The 26,833-nt window shown below is 41.8% G+C and overlaps 1 protein-coding gene across 1 annotated transcript in view; it reads left to right on the top strand.

The window, feature by feature from the left end:
• The first annotated feature begins 18,999 nt into the window (after window positions 1-18,999).
• The window catches only part of LOC115693852 (heavy metal-associated isoprenylated plant protein 3-like), an 81,517-nt gene continuing 73,683 nt past the window's right edge, over window positions 19,000-26,833 (top strand). The window contains exon 1 of the mRNA XM_056314619.1: window positions 19,000-19,004. The gene's annotated coding sequence lies outside the window, so the exon portion shown is untranslated. The remainder of the gene's footprint in view (window positions 19,005-26,833) is intronic.

Genomic DNA, 26,833 nt, shown 5'->3' with positions numbered 1-26,833 from the left:
CCTTTTTACCATTTTCATCTTTGTCCAGTTTGGAGGAATGAGACATGGGGATGTCCGTTTTCTTGCAATTCGTAATCCAAACTTCTTGATAATCTCCTTTGCATACTTCTCTTGGCAAATGAATGTACCATCTTTGGTTTGTTTCACTTGAAGGCCAAGAAAGAATGATAATTCTCCCATCATACTCATCTCGAACTCATTCCGCATATTCTTTGAGAATTCTTTGCATAGCAGTTCGTTAGAGGATCCAAAAATTATATCATCAACATAAATTTGAACAAGTAGGAAATCCTTACCCTTTTTCTTAACGAATAAAGTTGTATCAACCTTACCTTTAGTAAAACCATTTTGCAGAAGGAAATTACTTAACCTTTCGTACCAAGCTCTGGGTGCTTGTTTCAGACCGTAAAGAGCCTTCTTGAGTCTGTAGACATAATCAGTCTTTCTAGGTTCTTCGAAACCTGGTGGTTGTTCCACATATACTTCTTCTTTGATATATCCATTCAGAAAAGCACTTTTCACGTCCATCTAAAACAATTTAAAGTTATGGAAACAAGCATAAGCTAATAGTAGCCGAATGGCTTCTAATCTTGCAACTGGTGCATAAGTTTCATCATAATCTATGCCTTCTTCTTGAGAATAGCCTTTTGCAACCAGTCTTGCTTTGTTTCTTGTAACTTTCCCTTTGTCATCCAGTTTGTTTCTGAATACCCATTTTGTTCCAATGACTGGATAATTTTTGGGTCTTGGCACAAGCTCCCAAACTTTATTGATTCTGAACTGCTGAAGTTCCTCCTGCATAGCATTGATCCAGCTTTCATCTGATAAGGCTTCACCAACTTCTTTTGGTTCTATTTCTGATATTAATGCCAAGTTGATGATGTTCTCTTTGTGTTTGGATCTTGTCTTGATGCCATCTTCTATTTCTCCAATGATGAGGTTCTTCGGATGACTGGATTTATGTTTCCAGTTTTTGTCAAATCTTTCCTTCTGAAAATCTGCAGACTCTGAACTTTCTGGTTGAGTCTGTATTATATCTTCTTTTCCTTCTGAGACTGATTGTTGATGATCTTCTGATAGATCTTGAATGTTGGGAGATGGTTCAGATTCATCTCTGTGAGTCTGAATGTTTTCTTCAAACTTTACATTCATTGATTCTTCAACAGTCTGAGAGTTCTTGTTGAAGACTCTGTATGCTTTACTTGAAGTAGAATATCCAAGGAAAAATCCTTCATCTGCTTTCTCATCAAACTTACCAGTGCGGTCATTTGGATTTTTCAGAATATAGCATTTACAACCAAACACACGAAAATATGAAATGTTGGGCTTTCTACCTTTGAAAAGCTCATAGGGGGTTTTCTCAAGAATAGGTCTGAGAAAAGCTCTGTTAATGATATAACATGCTGTAAAAACTGCATCTGCCCAGAAATGAAAAGGAATTTTGCTTTCAATCAACAGAGTTCTTGCCATTTCTTGCAAAGAACGATTTTTCCTCTCCACAACACCATTTTGTTCTGGTGTATAAGGAGTAGAAAAATTGTGTTGAAAGCCATTTTCCTCACAAAAGTTTGAAAAACTTTGATTTTCAAATTCTCCCCCATGATCAGTTTTAATGCTGGAAATGGAATAGCCCTTTTCATTCTGAACTCTTTTTGCAAATTTTGAAAAATATGAAAATGCTTCATTTTTATGAGCAAGAAAGAACACCCAAGTAAATCTTGTGAAGTCATCAACAATGACTAAGCAATATTTCTTACCACCAATACTCGTGTTCGGTTGGTCCAAATAGATCCATATGAAGAAGTCGCAAAGCACGATTAGTGGAAACATGATGTATAGACTTGAAAGAACTTCTTACTTGTTTTCCTAGAGTACGTGCATTGCATAACTCTGTTTTCTTGTATTTCAAATCTGGTAGACCTCGAACCAGCTTTCTTGTTTGAGATCTTTGAGATTTGTTTCATACTGATATGCCCCAATCTTCTATGCCATAAATCTTCATCCTCTTTGATTGAGATCAAGCAATGAGTGGAGATTGGATTGACATCTAGAAGATAGATATTGCCATGTCTTCTTCCCGTAAATGTTTGAGAAGAATCTTTGCTTGTCCCTGAGCATGTATCTTCTTGAAAGTTGATTCTGAAACCTGTATCACATAGTTGGCTTATGCTTATCAAGTTGTAGTTGAGTCCTTTCACCAAAGAGACATCATTGATTGTAAGTCCTCCAATTTCTACTGTTCCTTTGCCAACAATTTTTCCTTTGGTATTTCCTCCAAAAGAAACTTTTCCACCATTCAGACTGTGTAGATCAGCAAATATGCTTGGATCTCCTGTCATATGTCTAGAACATCCACTGTCTAGGTACCACTTCCTTTTTCTCTTTGTGGTAACCTGCAAAAAACACAACATCTCAAGCTTTCTTTGGTACCCAAATTTGTTTGGGTCCTTGAGTATTAGTATACGCTGTCTTAACAAAATCTCTTCTAACAGGTCTCCGACCTTAGACATTCATTCTCAAAATGTTGTGGATCTCGCACATTTTGAGCACCCGAGTGCACTTCGCCAACAGTTTTACAAAATTCCTTTTGAAATGATTTTTATAAGCTTGTCGAGGAGGTCTTTGTTTTAATCTCTCCTTGACCTTTGGAAAATCAATCAAGCTATCACTTTCCTTCACAAATCCGAGACCAGATTTGTTGTAGTAAGGAATTTGAATAGAAAGGATATGCTTCAAGGTTTCTGAACCCTTTGAAAACTTGGAAGTAATTTCTGAAACTTGCTTTTTCAAAACCGCATTTTCTTTGGAAAGAAAATCTCGACTTTCCTTGACTTGATGAAATTCTTTTTGAAGGAAATCGATTTTCTCTTTTTGTGAAACATCCTGTTGCCTCAGTGATGAATTTTCCTTTTTCAAAGAAGAGATGCATTTAAGAGCAGTCTTGAATTCAAAGCATAATTCATCAATATAATTTGATACTTCAATAGGCATGTCAGAATGTTTTACCTCAATTTCCACTTTGGGATCAGAATCTGAATCTGAGTCTAGGTCTGAATCTGACTTGGCCATTAGACAGAAATTTGAGATATCTTCATCACTCGTCTTCACACTCGTGTCACTCCAAGTTTCGCTTTTAAGGCCTTCTTTGCTTTCTCAAACTTGGTCTTCTTTTGAAGTGGACAATTTGGCTTGATATGTCCACGCTTTCTTACAAAGTGAAAGCATATAACATCTTTCGATCTATCAGTGTCATCGAAAGATTTCTTCTTCTCAAAAGGCTTCTTACCTTTGAGGTTTCTTCCTTTGATCTTCATTTTCTTATACTTCTTTATAAAGAGAGCTAGTTCTTCATCATCAACGTCTTCATCTTCGGGACCAGCATCGAATCAATGTTAGTCTTCAAAGCAATTGATTTATTACCTTTGGATTCAATCTCCTCATTCCGTTTCTCAGTCTCATATGATTGAAGAGTTCCAATTAACTCATTCACTGATAGAGGCTTGATCCTTTATGTTTCTCGAAGAGATGTTTTGATGGTATCCCACTGATTTGTCAGTCCTCTCAGGAGTTTGTTGACTTTCATTGCATCTGGAACTGGTTGTCCTTGATAAGCAAGACCGTTTACTATATCAGTAAACCTGTCATACAAATCAGCAATTGATTCTCCAGGCTTCATTTTGAATGATTCATATTGACCAAGCAAAAGATTGATTTGAGTTTCCTTGGCTCGATCTATTCCTTCATAAGTGACAAGGAGAGTATCCCAGGTTTTCCTTAGCTGATTCACAAGCAGCAATTTTTTTATATTCAATAGGAGATAAAGCACAATAGAGAGAATAAATTGCTTTGGAATCTAAAGTTTCTCTTTTGGATATCTCAGTTTGAGATAATGGAGGATCTGTTGTTATGCTTGCTTCTGCCTTTTCTTTTGGACCAGAAGATCTTGGATTGACTCCTCTGATGATGACATCCCATTGCATGTGATCAATTGACTTTATGAATGCCTTCATCTTATTCTTCCAGACACTATATTCCTTGCCATCGAAATATGGTGGTCTGTTGTTGCTCTGTCCTTCAATGAGCCCTGGAGCACCATAGCTAGCCATATAGATCGTTAACTCAGAAGTAAAACACTTCAATAAATGAGCAACCTGCTCTGATACCAATTAATGTAGCTAGCAAGGATCACCTAGAGGGGGTGAATAGGTGATCTAAAATAATTTTAGAAAATTTATGCGGAAACAAAGTGAATCACGTAAGAGTCTCGAATAAAATTCAGATTCAAGACAGATTATTATAGACGGTGCTCTTGATGTGCAGTATGTAAAGTAAGAGTTAAGGGATAGAAAATCACACACAAGTTTATAGTGGTTCGGCTTATAGCAAGCCTACGTCCACTCTCCCACGCTTCATGACCCTACCGGGCCGGATTTCACTATGTAATCAAGAGGAATTACAACTTCTGAGAGTCTATACTCTTGTGTATGATAGGACTCTCTATCTCACACAATCACTCTTACAAAGTATCCCTCAAGATCTTAATGTTTTGCTCAGAATGACAAGAGAAATGATTGGAGTATGCTCAGACTTTGGACTTGTTGATTCTTGATTCTGTATTTCTTCTGCTGCTCGTTGACCTCCTTAAATACTCCTCTACTTCCAAAACTAGCCGTTTGGACAGTATTCAGAGGATCATCTTCCAATCTTCACTTTGGACAGATTTGTATACAAAGGATTGAGTAGCCGTTGAATAACGTATTCTCGAATCCCGCGATTCTGGTCGCCCATACAATCGAATCTTGGTTTCCATAAGTAGAGCTTTGTCCGTTGTAATGCATTCTGTCGTGATGTTTGATTGTCAATCAATTTGATTTAGATTGAGACAATCGAACATTCCTTCAGAAATCCATGCTAGATCACTAGCCGTTGTGTTACGTTCGAATTCTCGTCTAAGAAATTCTCGCTCGATCCGAAGAACTTCGCGTCTCGTCTCAAGAATTTCTCGTGCCGAATAATTTCTTCGTCCGCATCTCGCATCCGAATAACTTCTGCTTCGCATTTGCATCCGAATAACTTCCGAGTTTGAATTTCGAACTTCGATTATGTGGGTCTTCATAACCATACTTGATGATTGTAAAGTCCGAATAACTTTCTTCTTATCTTCCGTAATATACAATCCCTGGAATAAAATTGTTCAGAATAAGTATCAGATTTACAATAACATAGAAGGTTTTGTCATCTTCAAAATCAATAGGAGTTTTCCTCAACAGTCTTATCATTAAAATATCAATAGCTTATCGTACCTTTGACGATAGCTTATCGCCCTTTTTGCTGATAGGTTATCATCCTTTTGACGATAACCTATCACGTTTTTTCGATAACCTATCAAGTCCACTTATCACCTATCGCGATAGTTTATCCCTTCCGCCTATCACTTCCGCCTATCACTTGCTGCGATAGCCTATGAACTAATCCTTCATTAATTAGCATTAAGCATAATTAACTTAGTCTAATATAACCCTAAGCAAGTTTAACGTACTAATCAAGGGATTAGAGCGTTAACTCACCCGTTAACGATGCCGGTTGCGCGAGAACGGCGGCGGCGGCATGAGCGATGAGCAGCTTCGCTTGGAAACGGCGAGGGGCGGTGGCAACTCACAGCGAGGAAAGAGGAGGGCGCCGATGGTTCAGTGAGGGCACCTGCGAGGAAGAGAGAGATAGTTGGCGGTGGTGGCTTGGATGGGCGGCATGGTGGAGGACGGCACACCAACAGCTCAAAGCGGCGGCGGCGGGAGGCGGTGGTGATGCAGCACGGCAAGGGGGCGGCAAAGGCGAAAATCAAGAGGAAAAGATAAAGAACAAGAGAGAAAAATGAGAGAGAGAATAGAGAGAGGAGGGGCGGTGCAAGAGGGAGTGAGGAGAGAGAGTGAGTGAGAGAAAATGAGAGATATTTCTCCCTAGAAAGGCTTCTTCCTCAAGCCAAGTTCAAGTCCCCAAAATTCGTCATTTCTCCTCATTAATGTCCTAAGACTTTTCACTCTTCTTTTGTCACTTCTCATCTAATGCAAGAAGGGAAAAATGGTCTTTTCACAAAGTATAGTATAAAATACTATACGCGTATATGGGCTAGAATTTGGTACGGGCTTATATCAATCAAGTTTGGGCTTGAAAGGATAGAGAATGGGCTAGAATGGCTTATGGGCTTGATTGGATCCACTTGGGCTTAGTTGGGCCTAAGGTGGCCAAACCTCAATGGGCTTGAGGCCCATTGGGCCTTCGTCCGATCCGCTCCCTCGTGGGCTCCAATTCTCGACTCGTTAACCCCTTTTCTGAAAATTTCGTGCATACCGCTAAACAGGTGGTTTAATGAGGCAACGTCTAATAGTTTAGTCTTGAAGTCCTTGAAAGTTCAATACCCAAATTCGAATTCTAATTTATGGTCAAAATCGATCAATTGCGACTTTAATATATCTCAAACTAACGAGCGGCTTTTAAGAGTTATGCGTATTCGATCCGTAGGTGATTTGATTTCAATCTACGTTTAAGCTTTCTCGAGTCATGGATGACCTCAGTTGTCATGTAATTGCTAGGGGTCAATCACTAGTTCCGAAGTACGCGATTATTAGGAATCGATTTAGGGTCGTTCGCAATCCATACAATGGTTAGGCGGAATTACCCACGATCCGATTGTGTACTATTGGTGAATCATTCCATAACCATTCCTTGATCGGTCTATAATGGCTCAAAATTGTCCCTCATCAATTCTTATGGTCGAATTGTCAATCTATGATCGAGTTCTCAGGTTGTGCGTACTTAATTCCTTAATAGCATTTCCCTATTGGTTAGTCCTCTCATGAGTAATCAATTCGAAGCGAGTTCAACTAACAGTGCAAGATGAATATAATCATTTCATTACACCCTAAATAGGGTCGAAATTTGAGGATGTCACAGCTAGGCTTCCCCTCCCCAAGTTGAAACTCACTCCTCACTTGAAGATTCAGGGAGTCCTGCTGGGAGAATTTTCGCCTCTTGAATCAAGTGCAGTTACTCTCTCCCTTTCCTTGGTTCGAAAGCCCGATTAGCTCGCAACAGAGATGACATCTGATCCAGTACAAGACTCGCGGCCCCGTGTGTGATCAGATTTTTGATCCTTTATCCAATTTGTTGGTGGTGTGAACCTTCAAGTTCTTTATCTATCATTGGTTGATGGAGTAATCATTTATGCTTTGATAGTGAACTTTCAAGTTCTTTATCATAGGCTAGTGAAGTTGATGCCGAAGCGCGAAAGAAATTAGGCTAAACAGAAGAATCGAAACGATAACGAGGAACAAACTATTTTCTCAATCGATTAACAATCAAAATATCTAAAGTCTGCTCAAACGAAACCCTAAAACAAGCTTATATATCCCCAAACCTAACCCTACTAGTATTAATAAACATCAAAACACAAAATTACAAAACTGCCATTTACTAAATTAACCCATAAAAAATACTAAAATAATTATAAAAAAACCCATCTAAACGATCCCGAATCGCGAAAATCCATCGTTAGTCATAGCCAATGGCTATGGGTATTGATCAGCACGCCGTTTCGCTTTAGCCAACCAAATTTGAGCTCAATCCGAGATCGTTGACTTCGAGCCCGTCGGTTCGTCTATTCGCATAACGGGTCCGCCGGTCCCCTAGGTGCATCATCCTCCCCTGCTAGAGAAAGATTCGTCCTCGAATCTGCTTCGTCTTCATTGTCGTCAATTGTCGCGACCTAAAAAAAATCGAGTTTTCGATCTTAGGCTAATAGATTACTAGATCAATTAAATTAACTAACCTAGCTCGAGTTCTCCCAAACTCTACCAAATCGCAACTTAGGTCCAATTATGAGCATGCAAATATTTTCAATGGGATTCGCCACTAATTATTTAAGGTAGGTTGATTAGAAACCTGAATAAAATAGCGGGAGTACTATTTTATTTCTGCGAACCAAAAATTATGGATTCGGGGACTTGGTTACGCTAGATTCCCTAACGCCCTTTCGGTACCAATCTCAAGAAAAATACTCAATTTGACAATTTTGATAAATCCTGACTTAGAGTTCAAAGGTGCAGAAAATTTTTTGATTTTCTTTTATGAAATTTTTTTGTATTTTCGAATTTAAATTCAAATTACAAACTTTTTAGTAAAAAAAAAATATGACCGCTAAATCTTTCGAATTAAGTTTCGATCTGAAGCCTGACAGATCAATCCTAAAATTCGAAATACCCGCTATGGAAATAACTCTACCTAAAGCCTGATAGAAAGATTTATTTTCATGTGTGCGGTTGCGGATTAGGAAATTTTCCTAATTGATCACATCTTGAAAAAATTTTGATATATTAAATATCTTGGATATATTCAAAAGATTTTGAAAATTTTAAATTCTATCCAAATTTAACGAGTAATAGATATCCAAGATTTCAAAAAAATAAATAAATCCTAATTGAAATAATGCCTATTGTTCAAATATGCAAAGTTAGATATCAATAAGCACGAATTAGGCAACAAAATATTCAAATCAAATCAGGATAAGATAATTACCTGATTTGCAGATTTCTTTCCAAATTTGAATTTGCAGCGGATCGGGATTGTGACCGGCGGTGCGTCGGGAGCGGCGGTGCGACGTCGGGAACAGTGGCGGTGCACGAGCGGCGGTGCACGAGCGATGGCGCGGCGTCGAGAGCAACAGCGGTGGTGTCTCGTCGGTGTTGCTCACGGACAGCAGGATGGTGTTTAGTTGGGGACCTCCACGGCTTGGACTGGTTCTCGGCCGAGAGTGCTCTCGGTGGGCTTGGATGCTTAGCCGACTATGGTGGCTGGTTGTGACGCTTTAATCACAAAAGAATCAAGACTGCTCAAGAACTCACTGGACTTCCTGGACATTCGCTGCTTGCAGTTGCTGTTGATTGGTCGTTGGACAGAGAAGAGACGAGCAGGAGCCATCACGTGAAGGTGGAGATCGTCAGGATCAGCTGGGCTGCTGCTTCGGGGACACTAGAAGGGAGCAACGTTAGCAGAAAGGTGACAAAGTCAACCTCTTGGACTCACGGGTTCAACCTTCAACTTGGACAAGTCTTCAATCAGGCGGAGAAGCGACTAGTCCTGATGCTTCGGGAAGATGCTTCGCGCAATTGCAAGTTCAGCGATGAAGACTTGCTGGTGTTGCTCACGGTGGCCGGTTGGAGCAAGAAGTTATCCTGCGGCGTTCAAGGTGACCACGAGGGAGAGCAGCACCGCCGGGGATAAACTACGGAGTCCTTTGGGCGGCTGCGGAACAGCGGTGGCGGCGACCCGTGGCATGGCGGAGGGCGGCGCGGACAGCGCGGATGCACCCGTACGCAACCGACTCTCTCTCTTTCTCTCCCTTTTGCTCTCTAAAAAATCTGATTTCCGAAATTATGAAAGCTTCCCCCAGATTATGAGACATAAACATATATTTATAGTGTAAACCTAGGTCAATTAGCCGGGCTTTCTAGTCCTAATGGGCTTAGGTTTAGGCTTTAATTTAATTCTAAGTGGGCTGAATTAATTTGGGCTTTTCTTTAATTAAGCATAATAGGCTAATTTAAGCTCAAATTAAGACAACCAAGCCCTTTTGCGTGTGATTTTCGGCCCATGCTTTCCGAGTGAGCCGAGTCTCGTTCAGTGCCCGAGCTCGATTTACGTGATGAATTTTAAGCTCGCTTACCACCGCCGATCCGATGCGAAATGCAGTTAATCTATATGAACCTAAACTTTATGCTATGCGATTTGTAATATTTTTATTCAGGGGTTAAAATTTAATCCCTAATTTTCTATGCAATTAACCACTAAATGATGCGCCGAAATTTATGTGTCAACAGCTGCCCCTCTTTGAGTGGAGGCTCGCAGAGGTTTCGCTCAAAGACTGAGACCTAAATTTAAACTATGCAAAATGATGAATGATTTTTTTTTTAATGCAATGATGCATGATATGCAAACAATAAAGAACGTATGCTAAGGCTTCTCACTTCGTGTAGAAAGGTGAAAGAGCCTTACATACGGATCGCACAAAAAGCGTCCAAGTGAGGGAAAGCTTTATAATGCTTTGACTTCCCTCGATCTCCAAACTTCTGGTCCACTGGAAGTAAGGTTCTCGAGGTACTGGATTGCCTATCTGTTACCTGTAGTTTCCTACAGATGCGAAATAGCGCATGATATAAAGAAAGAATGGGATGTGTTGCCCATACCACTGGGCAATCACGAAAAGGATCATGTCACCTCTTCCATTGGATGAACATGAAATGGGGTGTGCCGCGTACTCCACTTAGCAACACCAAATGAGAAATTATGCTGCCTGTACTACTGGGCAAACATGAAATGGGGTGTGCCGCGTACTCCACTTAGCAACACCAAATGAGATATTATGCTGCCTGTCCTACTGGGCGAACATAAAATGGGGTGTGCCGCGTACTCCACTTGGCAACACCAAATGAGAAATTATGCTGCCTGTCCTACTGGGCGAACATAAAATGGGGTGTGCCGCGTACTCCACTTGGCAACACCAAATGATATGTCACCTGTTCCACTTGGCGAACATATGAAAGAGATCATGTCTCACATTCTGGGAAAAGAGAAACAATGAAGAATAATTAGTAGACGTACCTGATTTCTTCTTGTGTTATAAAAATGGCAAAGCCAATTGCATTGCACCTGTTTTTACCTGAGAAAAGGCTAAAACAACACATGCGCAAGGGCAGAGAAAACATAATTCATGAATATGCTTGCATTACCAAGCTTTACTGGGGAATTTATTAATAAGAACAACCATTTCGTCCTTTTGACAATTTAATCACATTAAATGAGAGACCTTTAATCAGAAAGGACTTTCTACTCACTTTCAATGAAAGGCTTTTGACCCGACCTTTGATGCGGGTATAAGAATCACTCAAACTCTCTTCATCGTGCTTGACAAGGGTTCGGATATTCTCAAAATCAGTATGACTTGACCAATCTGAGAGGTCTTTATAATGACTAAAATGTGGATTTGGTCAATGGCTTAGCAAAAGGGACTCTTCGAGTCGAGGCTATTGAAAGAATTCATATCACCAGCTGCTCCGGGTTTACAAGTCAGGAATGCTGCAAAAATGAGATAGAAAAATCTTGCTCGCACTTCTTCGAGCAACATTTATAAGCATTTGAAACTCTACGTTAACTCAAGTGCCCTATTCTGAAGAGACTTCGGTAAGGGTTGCAACGTAGGTTCGGGTAGGCTTAAAATGAATGGCTTATTTCATCAAAGGGGGGTATTATGAACATGGAGATTGGTGATCATCCAATTATGCTACTGGTACCATTGACCTATCTCTAGCAATTGCTCCACAAATGAACCTTCAAACAGTCTTTTCCTTGAAGACTGATGTTGTATGTCGACTCAATTCTCGCTGAAGCTTTTCTTTCCCTCCTTTTTCTCTCTCTCTCTCTCTCTCTTTTTTTTAGAGAGATTTTCTTTTCGAGAGTTTTTTCCGAGAGAGAGAACTTCAATTTAATGGAGTCCTATTGCGTCCTTTCTGATGAATTTTCTTTCTAACTCCCATTTGCCTCAAGTCATCTTGAACTTGCTTTGAGATGATTTCATTTGTTTATCACCAGAATGATCACCAATCGGGTTGAAATGAATTCACCGCTCAAATTGGGTATGCAAAGGGTATAATGTGTAGGGATATAGAAAGAAATGCTCTTCGTCATATCTAAGGTACTCGAGCTAACACAGAACTTGCATGCAATAAATATACTTGAAGATTGATGCAAGTGAAAGCAAGAAAATTCTAACCATTTTGAACTTTCTAAGAAATTGCCCCGGTATGGGGTTGTTCCTGACAGGGATAAGAAATGAAACTTCGTTCAAAGGGGTTAAGCAAATGATAATCTGTAGTGTTTAGATAGAGGAAATGAATGCCTCTCATCATTTTGGTCATCATACTTTTCGTGAGATAATCCTTTACTTTGTCAGCACGGAATTTTCACTCAACTCGCACTAGGGATTATTATTCAGAACATGTATGGAAATGTCTTGCCTTTCGTCATCTTGAAGTCTCTCATGCAATATGATCGCTTCATTAGGACAGAAATAGATTGTCAAACCAAAAGCCTTCCTCAAACAAAACTTGGTAACATAAATTGATTCATGAAATTCAACTTGATACTTGATAGAAACAAAGTCAGAATGAGTACAAATCAAGTGTAATACTTCTTCACAGAATCGAAATTAACTGGACTGGAAAAAACACGATCATCCATCTCGGCCAAAATCAAAGCACCTCCTGGAAGAACTTTCTTCACAATGTACGGGCCGCCATAATTTGGGGCGAATTTTCCTTCTGCAAGAGGAACTATCGACAATAATTTCCGCAGGACAAGGTCGCCTACCTGAAAATGTCGAGGCTTGACTTTCTTGTTGAAAGATTTAGCAACTCGTTGTTGGTAGCACTGGCCATGACATAGAGCTCTAAGCCTTATCTCATCAATCATGTTCAACTGGTCCAATCTCTGCTGGATCCAATCTGTTTCTGACAATTGTACCTGTGAAAGAATACGCAACGAAGGAATTTCAACCTCAACAGGTAGAACTACTTCCATACCGTACACAAGAGAATATGGAGTTGCCCCTGTAGATGTCCGAATAGAAGTTCGATATGCCATAAGTGCAAAAGGTAATCTCTCATGCCAATCACGGTAGTTCTCAGCTGTTTTAGCCAAAATTTTCTTGATATTCTTGTTGGCTGCTTCGACCGCTCCACTGCGGACGATATAGAGAGGAATTCAAATACTTGATCTTGAACTCCTTGAACAGATCATCCACCAATTTATTATTTAGATTCGACCCATTGTCAGTAATTATAGTCTCAGGTGTACCATATCGAGCAATGATGTCTCGACGAATGAACTTCATCACAATCCAGGCCGTCACTGTCGTATAGGACATAACTTCGATCCACTTCGAAAAGTAATCGATAGCGACCAGGATAAACCGATGCCCATTTGACGCTTTAGGATTAATTGGGCCAATCATATCAATGCCCCACATAGAAAATGGCCATGGTTCAGACATTTGATGCAATTCATTCGGAGGAGTTTTAATCTTGTCACCATGGATCTGACATTTGTGACAACTTCGGACATGCTGAATGCAATCACTTTCTAAAGTGAGCCAGTAATAACCCATCCTCATTATCTTCCTTGCTAGCATATGACCATTCATGTGCGGACCACATACTCCCTCGTGTACTTCTAGCATCAAATGAACAGCCTCGGTTGAATCAACACACCTTAATAAAACCGAATCATAGGACCGCTTGTATAGGCATTCCCCGCTCAAGAAGAACTTCAACGCCATTTTCTCGATATAATTTTGGTCAGATGCGGTACTTTTCTCAGGAAACTCCTATGTTTGAATATATACCTTGATATCATGATACCACGGCTTGCCGTCGGGCTCCTCTGTCAAGGTCATGCAATAAGCCGGTTTCTGTAAGACCTCTATCTTTAAAGGTTCAACTTCTAACCCACTTGTCACTCGTAGCATTGCCGACAACGTAGCCAGAGCATCGGCAAAATGGTTTTGAGTCCTTGACAAGTGTTCAAACGAAATGTCTTCAAACTCTTCCACCAACTCTTCTAAATAGGAGTGATAGGGCTGCAACTTAGCATCTCTAGTTTGCCACCTACCAACGGTCTGAAGAATAATGAGGGTTGAATCCCCGAACACCTTAAGTCGAGCTACTCCCATTTCAATTGCAGCTTGTAACCCGAGGATACATGCTTCATATTCGGCGATATTGTTCGTACAAGGAAATATCAGTTTCGCTGCGACCGAATAATGTTGTTCGCCTGGAGATATTAAAACCGCCCCGATACCTGATCCTGACAAGTTTACGGCTCCATCAAAATACATGGTCCATACATACTCATCAATTGGCATGACTCTATCCTCTAACGGATTCAGATCCTCATTTTCCCAGGATTTTCAGCCAAGACATCAGCAATTACTCGTCCTTTGACTGATTTCTGGGACATGAATCGAACATTAAATTCTGAGATAAGAATCTGCCATTTTGCCAGTTTTCCAACCAAAGCGGGTTGATTGAGCAAGTATTTGATGGGATCACACTCTGTCACAAGCAATATCTGATAGTGCAAAGTGTATTGCCTCAATCTGTGTAGTACCCAAACTAATGATGCGCACGTTCTTTCTGCTTCGGAATAATTCATCTCAGAGGCGGTAAATTTCTTACTCAAATAATAAATCGCACGCTCCTTTCCATCCTCTTCACTTTTCTGAGCAAGCATGGCACCTAAGGATTCACCGTGGATTGTAAGGTACAGGATCAGAGGTTGCCCCGGCGTTGGTGGAACAAGCACTGGCGGATTCATCAAGTAGTGTTTAATCTTGTCGAATGCCAGTTCACACTCTTCATCCCATCTAACCAGCGCATTCTTCTTGAGGAGTTTAAAGAAAGGCTTCGCTGTCTCAGATAGCTGAGAAATAAATCTGGCAATATAATTTAGTCTGCCCATTAAGCTACGAACTTCCTTTACTGAAGAGGGAGATTTTATTTCACAAATGGCTTTCGCTTTTGACGGGTCAATCTCAATCCCTTTGTTACTGACAATGAAGCCGAGTAGTTTGCCAGAGGCTGCCCCGAACACGCATTTTGCCGGATTGAGGCGCAATTTGAACTTACGAAGCCTGTCGAATAATTTCGTTAAGGTTTCTATGTGATCTTCTCCACGTCAAGTTTTTGCAATCGTATCGTCAACATAGACCTCGATCTCATTATGCATCATGTCATGGAACAACGTGACCATTGCTCGCTGGTAAGTTGCCCCAGCATTTTTGAGACCGAAGGGCATCACCTTGTAATGAAATGTCCCCCAAGGAGTAGTAAATGTTGTTTTCAACTTATCATCCTCATTCATCAATATCTGATTATAACCTGAGAAACCATCCATGAAGGAGAATAGTTCGAATCCAGCTGTACTGTCCACAAGCACATCAATGTGCGGGAGTGGAAAATCATCTTTAGGACTAGCTTTGTTCAGATCTCGGTAGTCAACACATACTCGAACCCGACCGTCTTTCTTCATCACAGGGACTATATTAGCGACCCATTCTGAGTATTGGGTAGTCTCAATAAATCCCACGTCAAGAAGCTTCATGACCTCTTCCTTGATTTTCTTCGCCAGTTCTGGCTTAGCTCTTCGCGGCCTTTGTTTCACAGGCTCAACCGAAGGATCGCCGGTAGACAATGTTCGACGATCGATCGATGAAGACCCGGCATATCAAAGATAAGACCAGGCAAAGATGTCTTGATAATCCTTCAACAACCTGGGTCAAGCGTTTGGCCACATCTTCAGAAGACATGCCCCAATCTTCACCTCTCTAGGATTCTCCGTGTCGCCAAGGTTGATCACCACGGTTTCTTCGGCGGTCAGAGGCTTAGATTTCTCATGGATTTCCAAGTTCCGTCGTATCTCTTCATCATTCGGTTTAGAATCATCTGAGTCATTGGATTGGCTTGCATCACATATATGAGGGTCCACGATTCCCGTCCCTTCGCATGCCTCGAGATTAGTCCTGAAACATGAAAGAAAGGGATCAAAAAGACAAGACAGGGCTTAACTACATGCAATTTTTTAAAATTGTTCTTTGCTTTTTTTTTAAAATTCATTTTGCTTTCGAAGACCTCGAAACCAGAATTCTTGAGAAGCCCAACCCTCAGTTCTTACCGTAGATGACAAATTTTGTCAATCGTTGGTTATCGTCATCGGGTTGGTTTGGGACACTTCAACAAGATTCAAAATGCTAAAAAACGCTGTAATTTTATTGATATTGAACCAATGAATTACATCTTATTGGATTGAAAAACCTAAGTGCAACATGAATAGGAATGACAATCGAAAAAAGCAATAAAGATTTCCACGCAGGGGAGATACGAAAACTAGAAATGATTACTCTTGAGAGCTATCGCCCATCCCTTCAAGTGGTCCTTCGGTGATTGCACAAATGGAGGTCTCAAAGAAACCAACCGGTGAGGTAAGGTATACCATCATCAAAGTCCAACACCCTCGACTCCGGCTTCTTGAAAATACAGGGTGGCCGGTCATCCTCAGAATCGTCAGACAAACTGACCAGAATCGCTTTACCGTGCTTCTTAGGTGAGTCAGTTAGGGCTTGTAGCGACTCAGGAAAGATAAGCCCAAGATCATCCTCAGTCGGGCTCAGATTTAAATGTTCATATCCTCCCACAACTCCAGCCGAGTGAAAGGTGTCGTTGATGGAAGGTGGTAAGGGACTTTGACCTGCTCCTGTTCGGCTTCCGCAACAATCGTTGCTTTGTTCGCGGCTTCCCTGCCTATGATATCCCAAACCAGCTTTGTGGGATTATCCATTTGTCTCGATCAGGGCATGAATGCCTTGGCCTTCTTTCCCAAGACCCTGACCTGGCTTAAAACCATTACCGACCATGACCTTAGCCACCATGAGAGCTGCTTTAGAAACTTCAGGAACGGGCAACGGCATATCAGAGGAAGGAAGCTTGAACAACTTGAGCTATCTCAAATGAATGATAGATATCCTCCTCAACATGATCGGGTTTTATGTATGGGATTGATGTTGCATTGAAGATTCGGTGATCTTCCTCTCCATAAATTGTAACCAACTTTGCTTCAGCCACAAACTTGATCTTCTGATGCAAATTGGAGGGTACTACGCCTGCATTGTGAATCCATGGCCGTCCCAGCAAGAAATTGAAAGCAGAAGGGATATCCAGCACTTGAAAAAGAATATCAAACACTGAAGGTCCGATCTGCAGCTTTAAGTTAATCTGGCCTATGACATCTTTCTTTACTCCATCAAAGGCTCGTACAGAAGTTTTGGCTGCTTGCATGGTAGATGGAGGAATGCCCAGCCTTTTCAAAGTAGCCAACGGGCATAAATTCAGAGTCGACCCGTTATCAACAAGCACCCTAGCCATGTGAGTCTCCTTGTACTTCACTGATATGTGAAGCGCCTTATTATGACCACGTCCTTCAACTGGGATTTCCTCATCAGAAAATGTTACTTGATCTTTGAGGAGGATCGTCCCGACAAATCCTTCTAGCTTATCTTCTTCAATAGTCTCGGGCACATGAATCTCACCCAACACCTTCATTAGAGCACTCCGATGCTTATCTGATGTTTGGAGAAGTTCCAACAACGAGACTTGTACAGGTAACTTTCTCAGCTGATCAACCACGTTATATTCACTAGCCTTAATCACAGCTAGGAATTCCTTCGCTTCTTTCTCAGCCACTGGCTTGGCCGGTTGCTTATCAGGATAAGTTCGCCCTGACCTCGTTATCATATCAACGTCGTACGACCATGGAACCATCTTGTCACTCTCATAAGCGTAGGGCTAAGGTGATCCCAGGATCAATACTTCCGGAGTATCGGGTATAATGATCCCTAGGTCACCGTCAGAGGCGTCCTCGAGAGCGGGCATGTCAGGATCCAACTTCACTTGTTCATCGGTCATCCTTGCGAGTTCTTCATTCCAATCAATGATGACTTGGGATATAGCGGCCACTACCCCGAATTCATCTGCTGTCCCAATCATTCCCTCTCTCACCAACTCATCCACTTTCTTTCTTATGTCACCGAGTGACACCACTTCACCGGTCGAAACATAACCAGCTCGGACTAAAGCATCGAACATATTTTTGAGAGGGACCCTGAAGCCTCAAACCTGCTTGACTCCCGGGCCAAAAACAACATTTGTACTGCTCGAATGATCAGGGAGTGGATTGTTCTGCACATTGGGCTTACCGGCTGGCTATAGTGCAAACGCTCCAGTCTCGAGTAGATCCTGCACTCGATGTTTGAGCACTTGGCAATCATCTGTCGAATGCCCAACCACACCTCTATGGTAATCGCATTTCTTCGACGGATCATACTTTGCATAGCCGGCAATGTTAGATCTTTGTGGCTCTGAATTCAGCAAGTTCTTCTTCCTTAGCACCGCCAGTACCTGAGATAACGTCCCGGAAAGTGGAGTAAACTGGCGGGATTTGCGTTGTTGGCGTGGGTCTTGCTGGCCTTGCCGTCCATAAGAGGCCGTCTGCTGGGTGCTAAATTGTAGCTTAGGGGCCTGAGCTGGCGTCTTCTGCACATAGGTCATGTTGACTTCGGGGACATGCTCTTTGTCCTTCTTACTAGTAAATCTCTTGCTTGATGAACCTGACTCACTGTACCTTCCTTTCTTGAGCCCGGTCTCAATCTCCTCACCCATGGCTATCAGCTAGCCAAAAGATTGGGCGGCCGTTACTAACATTCGTGAACGAACTGGCTGCAGTAGAGTGGACACGAACAACTTCATTAAGTCACGTTCTGAGAGTTCAGGCATGATCTGCCCTGCCATGTTCCTCCAACGAGTGGCATACTCCTTCAGAGTCTCGCCCTTTTTCTGTTCAGCTCTCTCCAGGTCTTCCCTTGTAATAGTGACGTCGAGATTGAACTTGAAGTGCTTGACGAAAAGGTTTGCCACATCTTCCCACGAGTCTTTCCGGTTGATCTGGTGGTTGGTATACCACCTCATTGCAACATCCTTCAAGCTTGCTTGGAAGGTTTGGATCATTAGGGGTTCGTTAGACACATATCTATTCATGAGCCACTGGTACATATCGATGTGCTGAATTGGGTTCGAGGTGCCGTCGTACTTCTCAAAGGCTGGCATCTTGAATTTATCGGGCACTTGGACCCGGGTAAAAATGGACAAATCCACAGGCAGAACACTTTGAGTTCCCTCCACTTCACGTAACCTCTGGTCGAGCTTGGCCGACAACTTGGCATTATCATCGTTGGGGGGTAAATGAGGAATAGGGACCGACGGAGAAGCACTAGTGTCGATCAAAATGGCATCATCCAGTTAAAGGGTTGTATTAGTGTTTACTGCAGGAGATTTGTCAAGGCGGAGGCCTTGACGGGTTGGAGGTATAATCTCCGATTGGGAGGCAACATTGATCTGCTGCTGCTTGGCCATGAGATCACTCATCATTTTGGACATGGCAGCTGTGATCTGCTCATGTGTTCTTTCAGCTTTTCGTCAATCATGGCTGCAATCTCGGCTTGATTGGCCATTCTTCTTTTGGTCACCGATCGAGTATTATGAGGATGAGGGGGATCCGTGGCAAATTACCTGCAAAAAGCAACAGTGGAATAAATACGACAAGTAAGAATAACGAGTCGGTCCATGACATCCTTTAGACCCTCAAGATGAAATTTCCTTCGAACGACCGATTCGTCCAGTAAATCCTGAAATTCCAAATTGCTTTATTCAATAAAAACCTGGACTGATTCCAAAATTTACAAATTATAGCTCAACGTTTTTCATGGAAAATGTCTCAAAAGAATTCTTATAAAAATCGTTCAGCAACATTTATTACCAAAAACATCAATAGCATGCAGTACAAATGTAAGCTAACATTCCATCCTAAAAGAAAGACAAACTCCCAAACCAAACTAGAAATCAGATAGGGCAAAAGGACATTATAAGTGCCATAAGTTGTGTACGGAGATCACTTTGGTGCCATAACTTTTTTTCGGATCACTTTGGTGCCAAGTCGGAGGAAAAACGATCACTTAAGTGCCATAAGTTTTTTTTGGATCACTTCAGTGCTAAAATTTTCGAAAAACGATCACTTAAGTGCTAAAAGTTTTGAAAAACGATCATTTAAGTGCTAAAATTTTTGAAAAACGATCACTTAAGTGCCAATCTCCGGCGAGCCATGTCAGCTTCAGAAATTAATAAAAAAAATGCCACGTCGGATTTCCGGCGAAATGTTGTGTACGGCACCGGAGTTGGCACTTAAGTGATCGTTTTTCAAAATTTTTAGCACTTAAGTGATCGTTTTTCAAAAATTTTAGCACTGAAGTGATCCAAAAAAAAACTTATGGCACCAAAGTGAGCGCCATACACAAGTTATGGCACTTGTAGTGTTCTTTTGCCAATCAGATAGTCTTCCTCTTTTTAGAGGCTACGTGATCTATAGACGAATGGGCCTTCAAGGCGCGCCGTAATCGTGCATTCTCTTCAGCCAGAGCATCTGCCTTATCCTGGGCCTTCGTCGCCTTTTCTTCGCTGATTTTGATTTGAGCCTGAAGGGTATGCCGTACTGTCACGACCGGGATCTTCGGGAGTATCTCAGCAGGGATGGTATGATGTTGAATATACCGGGCTGTGGCAAAGTGACTTCTCATCCTTCCGGTGGGCTCATCCGCGGGCCAAATCAACTTCTGAGTGGAACAATTCTGCCAAGCCTCAGAATGACGCCTAAGCTCGACTCTGTAGGACTCGTCCTTCTCGAACTGGACTTGAAATTCATTGGGCCTGGGTGGAGGTGGGACATCCTGCAGAACTCGAAATTGACGTGTAACTCGAAGGGGCTGATAGCAAGTTGCCCCGTAAATGCCCATCAAAGGTACGGGCTTCTGATCGCCATGGTATAGTCGAGCCTCAATCTCCCGAAACCACACAGCTTGCCAAAGGAAAATCTTAGAGCTTGGATCCTTGAACAGATGGACCCATTGTGTATAGTGCAAACTCTTAGTTTGATCTTGTATTTGTTTGAACCTTAAAATAGGGTTATCAGTCATGCCCATTTCAAATACAGTCATATTTTCCCCAAATTGAGAAAGGTGTGAGAAAAGCCAGATCTGTAAAAGCTCAATCGGGGCTCGAAAAGTTCTATCTTTTCCTTTCTTGAATCGTGTCAGAGATATGAAAGTCTCTGCCAGAATTGTGTTTATAAAACTAACTCCACCACATATTAGTTTTACCGTCCTAACTATCATCGGATCAATAGCATTTTGACGGAATGGAAAAACGATGAGTCCAAAAAAAACTAAGATAAAAATTTTAGATCTCATGAGGACGGAGTTATTTTCGAAACATTCAATGAGAAAAGATAATGGGCATGCTTGACAATTACCCTTTAGCACTTTTTCAATTTCCTTTTTAGTCAAATTCAAAAATTCAGCAAACACTACCACAGGATCTACCTTAATGGGTGGTTCGATTATATCCAACTAAATCGATTTCCCAATGGCAATACTGTATTCTTCCAGAGTCGGTGTGAGCTCAAACTTACCTCCCAACACAAATGTGGTTGTCTCGGGGCACCAAAAATGAACGAGTGCTTGCATGATCCCGCTCTGAACATCTATGTCTAGGATTGGCAGCATGAATCCAATACGCTTGAGAACGTACTGCTGACCATCTGACTTCAACTGGCTCCATAACTTCTTGAGCTCTAGCTTCGGAGTAGGCACGAAACGGATATCGAGGCGACCCATTCTTATAGACCACGTGCCAAAAGACTCAACCTAAACCATGGACCGACTCAAAATAAGATACAGAAAACCAAAGATAAAACTCGAGAAATTACCGTCTTTGGGGAAAAAATGTCAATCACAGAGACATGCACATGAATCGTGAGTTTAAATCTTAATTTATCTATCCTAATGGCTTTTGCAAAGTGAAATGATGAACGGAACGACACGTCGCAGCCTCGCGTACAATCATCATGACTAGTCGCGGCCTCGCATACCGTAGTTATGACTAGTCGGGTCCAATCACTTCGGCTTGGTTCGGTCGACAAGGGTAACCTCCATGCATTGTAGCCTCACGTGCATGAGGACGACCCTTGAGCCATTTTTTGAAAAAAATTTCGGGATCCAAATGGGATAACCTTTAGCGAAGTCTTACCGCCAAGGTTAAAGAACCATCCAAATACCATCTTAAAACTATGGGTGTGACCCAGGTCCGGTCACAGGTTGTGTGGTGTAGTGCAAATACTGTAAATCATGCACAACAATTATATGCAAACACCACTTCAATAGTGCAAAAATTAAATCACAATTCCACTCCACCAAGCTGCAAAACAAAGGGTTAGCCAATCACTACTCCCCTTATAACTCCCATCCTGCAAAACCATTTAACACCTAAGAATGAGAATTCAATCAAATTTTGTCAAATCAAGTGATTTTTCCATAAAAAAATTTTGGCCTAAGTCCTCCTTAAATTTTTTTTTTTAAAAAAAAATTCAAGTTTGTCCCCAGTGGAGTCGCCAAGCTGTCGCGACCTAAAAAAAATCGGGTTTTCGATCTTAGGCTAATGGATTACTAGATCAATTAAATTAACTAACCTAGCTCGAGTTCTCCCAAACTCTACCAAATCGCAACTTAGGTCCAATTATGAGCATGCAAATATTTTCAATGGGAGTCGCCACTAATCATTTAAGGTAGGTTGATTAGAAACCTAAATAAAATAGCGGGAGTACTATTTTATTTCTGCGAACCAGAAATTATGGATTCGAGGACTTGGTTACGCTAGATTCCCTAACGCCCTTTCGGTACCAATCTCAAGAAAAATACTCAATTTGACAATTTTGATAAATCCTGACTTAGAGTTCAAAGGTGCAGAAAATTTTTTGATTTTCTTTTATGAAATTTTTTTGTATTTTCGAATTTAAATTCAAATTACAAACTTTTTAGTAAAAAAAAATATGACCGCTAAATCTTTCGAATTAAGTTTCGATCTGAAGCCTGACAGATCGATCCTAAAATTCGAAATACCCGCTATGGAAATAACTCTACCTAAAGCCTGATAGATAGATTTATTTTCATGTGTGCGGTTGCGGATTAGGAAATTTTCCTAATCGATCACATCTTGAAAAAATTTTGATATATTAAATATCTTGGATATATTCAAAAGATTTTGAAAATTTTAAATTCTATCCAAATTTAACGAGTAATAGATATCCAAGATTTCAAAAAAATAAATAAATCCTAATTGAAATAATGCCTATTGTTCAAATATGCAAAGTTAGATATCAATAAGCACGAATTAGGCAACAAAATATTCAAATCAAATCAGGATAAGATAATTACCTGATTTGCAGATTTCTTTTCAAATTTGAATTTGCGCGGATCGGGATTGTGACCGGATAGCGCCGGGAGCGCGGTGCGACGTCGGGAACAGTGGCGGTGCACGAGCGGCGGTGCACGAGCGATGGCGCGGCGTCGAGAGCAACAGTGGTGGTGTCTCGTCGGTGTTGCTCACGGACAGCAGGATGGTGTTTAGTTGGGGACCTCCACGGCTTGGACTGGTTCTCGGCCGAGAGTGCTCTCGGTGGGCTTGGATGCTTAGCCGACTATGGTGGCTGGTTGTGACGCTTTAATCACAAAAGAATCAAGACTCGCTCAAGAACTCACTGGACTTCCCGGACATTCGCGCTTGCGCTTGCTTTGTTGATTGGTCGGGACGCAGAAGAGAAGAGCGGGAGCCGTCACGTGAAGGTGGAGATCGTCAGGATCACCGGCTTCGCTCGGGAAACTAGGAGGGAGCAACGTTGGCGAAAGGTGACAAAGTCAACCTCTTGGACTCACGGGTTCAGCCTTCAACTTGGACAAGTCTTCAATCAGGGCGGGAAGCGACTAGTCCGATGCTTCGGGAAGATGCTTCGCGCAATTGCGGGTTCGGCGATGAAGACTTGCTGGTGTTGCTCACGGTGGCCGGTTGGAGCAAGAACTTATCCTGCGGCGTTCAAGATGACCACGAGGGAGAGCAGCACCGCCGGGGATAAACTGCAGAGTCCTTTGGGCGCTGCGGAACAGCAGTGGCAGCGACCCGGGCACGGCGGAGGGGCAGCGCGGACGCGGCGGATGCACCCGTACGCAACCGACTCTCTCTCTTTCTCTCCCTTTTGCTCTCTCTAAAAATCTGATTTCCGAAATTATGAAAGCTTCCCCCAGATTATGAGACATAAACATATATTTATAGTGTAAACCTAAGTCAATTAGCCGGGCTTTCTAGTCCTAATGGGCTTAGGTTTAGGCTTTAATTTAATTCTAAGTGGGCTGAATTAATTTGGGCTTTTCTTTAATTAAGCATAATGGGCTAATTTAAGCTCAAATTAAGACAACCAAGCCCTTTTGCGTGTGATTTTCGGCCCACGCTTTCCGAGTGAGCCGAGTCTCGTTCGGTGCCCGAGCTCGATTTACGTGATGAATTTTAAGCTCGCTTACCACCACCGATCCGATGCGAAATGCAGTTAATCTATATGAACCTAAACTTTATGCTATGCGATTTGTAATATTTTTGTTCAGGGGTTAAAATTTAATCCCTAATTTTCTATGCAATTAACCACTAAATGATGCGCCGAAATTTAGGTGTCAACATCAATCTCTTCAGGATTTTCTTCCTCTTCAGCGTAGTAAGGTGACAAATCTACTACATTAAAAGTTCCGGATACATTATACTTACCCGGCAAATCGATCTTGTAAGCATTGTCACTAATTCGCTCCAAAACTCTGAAGGGTCCATCAGCTCTAGGTTGAAGCTTGTCAAATCTACCCGCTGGAAATCGTTCTTTCCAAAGGTGAATCCAAACTAGATCACCTTCCTTGAAGACGACTCTTTTCCTGCGTATATCCATGCGCTGCTTATACTTCATGTTCTGCCTATTGATCTGATTATGGACCTGGGAATGCAGCTATTTGATATGCTTTGTATGTTCTTCAACTTCCGAACTAAATTGCTTGAGAACTAGTATCGGTGTGAGAACCAATGGAGTAATTGGATTACGCCCATAAACCACCTCAAAAGGAGTCTTGCCTGTAGTTCGGTTATCAGATCTGTTATATGCAAATTCTACCTGAGGCAATGCCAAGTCCCACTGTCGGGGAGTATCTCCAATCAAACTCCTCACAATAGCATAAAATTCTTTATCATAAGTTGAATACTTCCTTTTCGCCTCATTCAACTTCTCACTAAAGAATGTTACAGGTTTACATTTTTGACTCAGGACACCCCCAATACCAACACCTGAAGCATCACAATGCACCTCAAAAATCTCATTAAAGTCAGGAAGCACGAGAACAGATGCTTCAGTCACATTCTTCTTTAATAATTGAAAGGCAGCTTCTGCCTCCTTAGTCCACACAAATTTACTTCCTTTCAGATAATCCGTCAGAGGTGCAATAATAGTACTGAAATCCCGAACAAATCTCCGATAAAAAGACGCAAGCCCATGAAAGCTACGTATCTCATGAATATTTTTCGGAATCTCCCAATTTGTAATAGCCTCAACCTTAGCTGGGTCCATCTGAATGCCCTCCTTGGTTACTATATATCCTAAAAAGGTCACACAATCAGTCAGGAAGTGACACTTCTTGGTATTAGCATATAATTTCTGCTCCCTCAATGTCTCGAACACCCTTCTCAAATGCTGCAAGTGTTGATCAGTCGATGCACTATAAACCAAAATATCATCGAAATATACGATGACAAACTGGCCAATAAAAGGACGAAACACCTTATTCATCAGTCTCATAAAGGTGCTCGGCGCGTTAGATAACCCGAAAGGCATCACCATCTACTCATACAGACCATCTTGAGTTTTAAAAGCGGTCTTCCACTCATCTCTAGGACGCACCCTAATATGATGATATCCACTCCTCAAGTCTATCTTCGAAAAGATAGTCGCTCCATACAGCTGATCAATTAAATCATCAAATCTCGGGATAGAAAAGCGATACCTGATCGTGATCTTGTTGACAGCTCTGCTATCCACGCACATTCTCCACGACCCGTCTTTCTTAGGAACCAATAAAGCTGGCACTGCACAAGGGCTCATGCTCTCTCGAATTGCACCCTTTTTCTAATAGTTCCTGCACTTGCCTCTGCATCTCCTCATGCTCCTTAGGATTCATTCTGTAAGCTGCCTTATTAGGAATAGCAGCTCCTAGAACGAGATCTATGCAATGCTGAATGTCCCTCATGGGTGGCAATCCAGGTGGCAATTCCTCTGGTACGACATCAGCAAACTCCTCAAGTATAGGCAGAACTTGAGTTGAAATTTCTAGACTATCAAGATTCTGCTCCATTACTACAATAGCAAAAAGCTCTGGGGCATTCACCGCCTCCTCTTGGAACTCTGATTTGGAAAGCAGATTACTTTTCCCTTCTATTCTCAAATCTGAAGTGCCTAAAGAATGGTCCGACCATCCTTCTTGAAGGTGTACGTATTTTTGAATTCATCATGCTGTGTTTTCCTGTCAAACTGCCAAGGTCTTCCTAACAGAATATGACAAGCATCCATCAGTATATTTCTTCCCAATTGAGAACTGCACTAAACACCTCTCGCTCACTTTTACCTCATTCCCCTTCCTAAGCAATGACAGCTTATATGGTTGAGGATGTTCGACAGTTTTCAACCCCAACTTTTCTACCATAGTGGTAGATATCACATTCTCGCAACTTCCCCCGTCAATTGTCATACTACACACATTTCCCCCACTAGTGCACTTAGTATGAAAGATATTATGCCTGAGCCACGATTCATCATCTACCTCAGCAATATTTAAAACTCGACGCACAACTAAAGACTCACCAGAATCGGCATAGACAATGTCCTCCTGATCTGGATCCGCATCTTCTTGCTCTCCATCAGATTCATCATAAGTTGGGTCTTCATAAAAAAAAATTGGGTCTTCATCAAAAGTTGGATTATCTACAAGTATCACAAATTGTCGGTTCGGACAATCAGCAGCAAAATGCACGAGTCCTTGACACTTGAAACATCGCTTGCCTGCAGCTCCTCCCCTGCTAGATCCAGCACTACCCTGCTCTCCTTTTGTTGCAGATTTTGAACTAGCGCCCTTAACTGCCACCAGGGCTGAAAAACTCCCTGCTTTCCCTCGAGACTCTTTATCTGACCCCTTGGAACTGCCGCCTGACCACTTAGA

The sequence above is a fragment of the Syzygium oleosum genome, unplaced genomic scaffold, assembly GCF_021117445.2.
Source record: "Syzygium oleosum isolate NSW1041296 unplaced genomic scaffold, Sole_v2.1 Sole_v2.09, whole genome shotgun sequence".
NCBI lineage: Eukaryota > Viridiplantae > Streptophyta > Magnoliopsida > Myrtales > Myrtaceae > Syzygium > Syzygium oleosum.
The sequence above is the reverse complement of the archived record's forward strand: the minus strand, read 5'-3'. Positions and strand labels throughout refer to the sequence as shown.